The following is a 6,000-nucleotide window of genomic DNA, read 5'->3' on the forward strand; positions in this document are numbered from 1 at the left end:
AGGCAGTTGCAGCCTAAAATGGCAACAGCCCCAAGCAAGGGAAGGGACACAGGTTATGCAGGATGGTTGGCAGTAAATAGAAAAAGAGAGGTTATGGATTTTCATTGTCTAAGTTGGATGCGGGAAATTGGCACATTCTGATTGGTTGGTTTAGAAGTGGAGAGCTAAGCAGGGAGTTGGCAGCTTTTCACTGGTGGGGTTTAAAATTTAAGCACCGTGCTTGCTTTGGCAGCACATACACAAAAATTGGAAAGATACAGAGAAGATTAGCATGGCCCCTGTGCAAGGATGACATGCAAATTCTTGAAGCGTTCCATATTAAAAAAACAAAACAAAATAAAATAAAATGTAAATACTGCCGTAGTCATGCAGTGTTGCAACTGCTGGAGGGCAGATGTTGGGTAAGAGGAGCTTATCACATCCTTCCAGCAGGCAAGAGGAGTCATGTGACTGCTGCGTGGGCTGGGGTAGGTTTGGAGGGTTTCCTGGAAATTATGGATGGGGGAAATTAGGGGGTTGGTCACATCATGGGGGAAGGGGTTCTGCCTAACAAAAACCAATTGTAAAAACTGATTTTTAAGGTTCTGTTTTTCAAAAACCACTCCCAGTACCAAGCTGTATTAGGGTTCTCTAGAGAAACAGAGCCAACGGGAGACATCTGTAAATATGAGATTTATAAGAGTGTCTCACACAACTGTGGGGACAGAGCAGCCCAAAATCTGTAGGTCAGTCCACAAGCTGGCAGCTCCAATGAAGGTCGTTAATGAACTCCCCAGGAGAGGTTGGCTGGCTGAAGTAGAAACAGGCAGTCTCTGTTCTGAATTCTTAAAAGTTTTTGAGTGATTAGAGTATCACTTATTACAGAAGACGTCTCTCTTAGCTGACTGTAGATGTAATCAGCCATGCATGCAACCAATGTGCTCATGATTTAAGTCCATGAAATGTCCTGATAGCAACAGATAGGCCAGCTCTTGCCCGACCAGACAACTGGGCACCATCACCTGGCCAATTTGACACATGAACCTGGCCATCATATGTACTAATGAAAAAATTTCATTACGTAGAAATGCAGCTTTAAGGAAGAGGTTTGAGCAGTATTATTAGATGAGAATCAAGACATAAAGCCTACTTTATTCATTCTTAATTCTTTAGTTTTTTTTTTCTATCTTACTCTTTCGGGAGTATGACTCATCTAATAAGAATGTCCTATTCTAAAGAGTCAAGACATAAACAAAGCACACTATTATATTGAGATTTGAGTTTAAACCAACTCAAAAATTACTGATATTTAAAATAAGTATGCTTGGTGATCTATAGTCAGAGACTATAATAAGGAAAGCAATAAAAATATCAAAGGCCTACACTGATTTTTCTGGATACCTGGTGTAAGTCTCCTCTGGTAGAGCTGTTTTCCCCATGGGATGCCCCCTCAAGGGCCCAGGGGAGCTCTGTGTTGAAGAGGCAATGGCCCCACCAACAGGCTCTACTGCAGGGCGAGCCAGCAGGAGACAGCCGGGCAGTCCCTCTATTTCTGCAACCCTAGGTCTTTCCAGTGTGTCCATTGGATTCTTTAGAATAGAGACCACAATATACCATCTTGTCCCCCCCGCCCTTGGCTGGAGCTGTACAGTTTCCCACTAGACTCCAGAGGTTCAAAATCGTCCACTCAGATAGCTCTTGCCAGTTCAATAGTTGTTTCGGTGGGAGAGCTGATTCCTGGAGCTTCCTACTCTGCCATCTTCCCACAATCCTCCCCTAATCTGTTATATTACATTTTTGCATGTTGTATGTGTGCACTTCTGAATTTATGACATGCTATTGGCCATATCTGTAATGTTTTTACTGTTGCAATAAGGTATTATATTATTTCCTTGGAAAAATACAATTTATTTTGTATTACAGTTCTCAACAACACATTCTGGGAGAAAATAGATACTACCTGTATTATTAAACAGGAAGTCATGTTAGGGTAAGTTTTTTAAGTGCTTTGCTGGCTGCATCTTGTGTAGGAAGTTGGATAGGGTAACCATAGGTCTCCTTGATCCAATATTTTAGTCTCTTCCCTGTCTCTTGAGCAGTGAAAATAAATATTACAACTGCTTTTTTTCTTTCCAAGCAGAAAACATTATTATTTTCCTTCCCCATAATATGTCATTTTAATAAATCAATCAACAACACATTGACAGTGAATATATTCTCATACACATACACTCCAGGTGACCAATGGTTTGCTCGTTGCTGTACATCATGGATATCTTGCATGTCATAACTACCTTTTAAAAAATACATGATATTCTACTGTAATGAATATGCCATAATTTGTTTAATCAATCTATGATTGATGAACCTTTAGATACCAATGTTTTCATTATTAAAAATAACATTATAAATATTCTTGTGCATGCCACACTTGTCCTATTATAACCTTGGAATAAGTTTTTGGATCATAGCTTAGGTATATTTTATATTTAGTTAGATATTCTAAATTTCTCTCTAGGATGTCTGCACCCATTTACAGTTCCATCAACAAGATAAGAGTTTTAGCTACTGTTTCAGCCTGCTAGAACCCTGCAGCTTCTACCTAGCAAAGTAAAATATTTAACAAAGGAATTTTAAAATATTCACTAGAGCAACATTTCTCATCCTTTATTTATCAGGAATTCTCTCAGCTATTTAAATCAAAGACTTTAGATAGGTTATTTCAAGGGATTCTCCCTTATTGCAATTAGACCCACAGGTATGCTTGCCAGGGAGATAGTAACCCACCCTATGTTTAAAAGCTTATCCTTTTTTTAAAAAGCTTTTGACAGGCACTACAAGGAAATCCTTTTGATGGCAAACTTCAAAGCTCTGCATGGGTGAAGGTCTTTTCTTTCTGTTTTAACTTCAGTAAAAAAGGTGCAATACCTTATTTCTTTACTTGAAAGCTAGAAATTCACTCATTAAAGGCATGTCTTCACAATTGTAGCTGCCTGAAATAGGATCTAATCATTGCAATCATTAAGTAAGGGCTGACTCTGCGCTAGGCACGAAAGGTAAGGAGGAGGAAAGGGGGTGGCAGGACTGGCAGGGAGGGAGGGCCAACAAGCTAAGATCCATTAGAAAAAGTGAAAGAACAAAAACCATCAAGGGCTGCAGAAAGACTAGGAAATATGGTGAATGTTTTTGATCAAATCACAAATGGCCCATCTAGATGACTGCAGTCAAAGCAGAGAGCCAGTAATTCTAACACTCCATTCAGCAACCCCTGGAACACTCTTTCACAACCTGTCAACTCCACCCAGACCATAAAGTTTAGAGAAACTTGGGCAGAGTCACCTTGATTAAGTAAGTGGCAAATACCAGACTCAGCCCACTATGAGGCTGATTTTGTGGCTCCACTTTACTACCTTGGTTTATAACATTTTATATAAGTGCATTAAGACCATTTTTGCAAATAGACTGATTGTGGTAAGAAAATATGTGCATAGGGCAGTGGTCAGCAGCATACAACCTGTGGATTAAATCCAGTGATCACTTGCTTTTGTAAATCAAATATTTGGGGAGCATGGTCACGCATATCTTTTTACATCTTGTCTATGGCTGCTTTTGAGCTACAACAGCCACATTCAGTAGTTGTGACAGAAGCCATATGACCTGCAAAGCCTAAAATGCTTATCCTCTGGACCTTTTTCAGAAAAAAATATTCCCGACCTTGACATAGAGTAAGAATTAAAGCCAACATTTGAACTTGGATCTGGCAGATTCGAAAAAACGTGTGCCACATTACCTAGTTTAATCATCTGCTCATTGTGTATATAGATTTTTGCAAAATGTTTGACAGTAGTTCTCCTATTTTTTAGAACAAATTAGAACAATGTGGCCTGAATGGTGGCCTGTGGGTAAAGGTCTTCCCACAATGGTGCCAACTGAGCATGTTTGATCAGTCACATCTAGATAATATATATATTATGTTGGCGGATCTTGATGTTGAAAGAGTTTACTTAAGCAACTGGTAGAAACCCTGGAGGGAATTCTTTCTTGAAGGGAATTCTTTCATCAGAAGCTAGCCAAGCTCCATCCTTCCATGAAAGTAATATAACTTAACCAAGTTCTATTGTTATAGACAGAGTCAGGGAAGCTTGAAAAGGATTCTTTGTGATAAAGAATTTGTCAACTTCCAATTAAAGGTAATAACTTATCGTCCCTCCTAAAACCCAATAAAATGACAATGCAGGGATTACAAAACAAAAGAAAACAAAACCATAAACCCACAGGGGCAAAGAGAATGGGGGAGGCAACAGCAATAATAATGATACTGGAAGCTAGAAAACGGGTTGACCCGTTACTGCCCTAGCAGACCCGGGAAAGAGGCGTCCTATTCCTGCAGCAGGAAAGCCAGAAAGCAATCCGGTTTACTGTGAAATCCCCGCAAGGCTCAGAAATTGGAGGTGCTGGGCAAAAGTCTCAGGAGCTCAAATCAGGAGAATTGGTTGAAAGAGCTGGACTCCACATCCTAACCCCATTCCATATATTTATTTGCAGTCCTCCAGTCCAGATTTCCTGTCTCCAGTATTTCAGTCTTTTTCCTTGCAGGTCCCTGACCAGGCACCAGGGAAGTGTCTTAGGTGTGGGAATCAAGAAAGAAACCTTGACTTTTGGGGGGCCCGCTTTCTTCAGCCAGTTGCTGGTTTCTTTTTTCTTTTTTTTTTTTTAATATTTTTATTGTAAACAACAGAAAAATACAAGCATTTTTGACATACAAACATTCTATACACGGCATACAATTTATCTCCAACCAAATAAAAACGAACAGAGAAAAAACTCATGCATGCCATACCCTTTATCCCTCCCTCTCACTGACCACTAGTATTTCAGTCTACTCAATTTATTTTAACTTTTGTTCCCCCTATTATTTGTTTATTTTTCATCAATATTTTTTAGTCATTTTTTAAGGAGTGTCAGACACAAGGTTTTCACAGTCACACAGTCACATTGTAAATGTTATATTATTATACAATCATCTTCAAGAAACATGGCTACTGGAACACAGCTCTACAGTTTCAGGTACTTCCCTCTAGCCATGCCAATATACCATAAACTGCTTTTCTGTTGCAGGAGACATATAAAGTATAAAAATAACCTCCAGGATAACCTCTTGACTCTGAAATCTCTCAGCCAGTGACACTTTATTTTGTCTCATTGTTCTCTTCCCCCTTTTGGTTGAGAAGTTTTTCTCAATCCCTTGATGCTAAGTCACACTTGTTCCAAGATTTCTGTCCCATATTTCCAGGGAGGTTTACACCCCTGGGAGTCATGTCCCATATAGAGTGGGAGGGCAGTGAGTTCACTTGCTGTGTCAGCTTAGAGAAAGAGAGGCCATATCTGAGCCACAAAAGAGGTTCTCTGGGGGTGACACTTAGGTATAATTTTGAGTACGCTTAGCCTGTCCTTTGCAGGGATAAGTTTCATAGGGGCAAACCCAAGATCAAAGGCTCACTGCTTGTGAGAGTATCAGGAATTCTCCAAATGGGGAAGTTGAATTTTTCCGCATTTCTCCCCATTCCTCCAAGGGACTTTGAAAATAACTTCTTTATTCACAGTTCAGATCACTCTGGGATTTCTCAGGGCAGCATTCTAACCTGGACAAACCAACAAAATCTCACGCCCTATTCAAGGTTCCATGTGCTTTGCTGGTTCATTCTTGATTCTTTTTTGGGGTAGGGTGGGGTGTATAAATATTAAGTAGCATTTTATTGGCTGTCGGTTTATTTTTCCCCTAGGGACACTTTGCTTATTAACCTCCAGATTTCCCTGTTAGTTCCCTCTTGGCTGATCCTTTGACTTTACTAGTCATTATAGTAATTGTGGCCTCCTGGCTTCCGACATCTGGATGCTGCCACCTGGCCTCTATTACTTGGGGTCCATCTTCCCCATGGATATTGGTAAATCCAGTTTTGTCCCCACCACTCCTACCACTATCCTTGACCTGCTGAGGAGGAGACCTGTGAATTTCTTAGA

At 40.1% G+C, this 6,000-nt stretch overlaps 1 non-coding gene across 1 annotated transcript; it reads left to right on the plus strand.

Annotated features, from left to right (window-relative positions):
• The first annotated feature begins 216 nt into the window (after positions 1-216).
• Positions 217-323, plus strand: LOC143662885 (U6 spliceosomal RNA). The gene has a single exon (XR_013165653.1). It is a non-coding gene; the product is annotated as a U6 spliceosomal RNA (small nuclear RNA).
• Positions 324-6,000: the final 5,677 nt, after the last annotated feature.

This window comes from Tamandua tetradactyla, chromosome 18 (genome assembly GCF_023851605.1).
Source record: "Tamandua tetradactyla isolate mTamTet1 chromosome 18, mTamTet1.pri, whole genome shotgun sequence".
Lineage (NCBI taxonomy): Eukaryota > Metazoa > Chordata > Mammalia > Pilosa > Myrmecophagidae > Tamandua > Tamandua tetradactyla.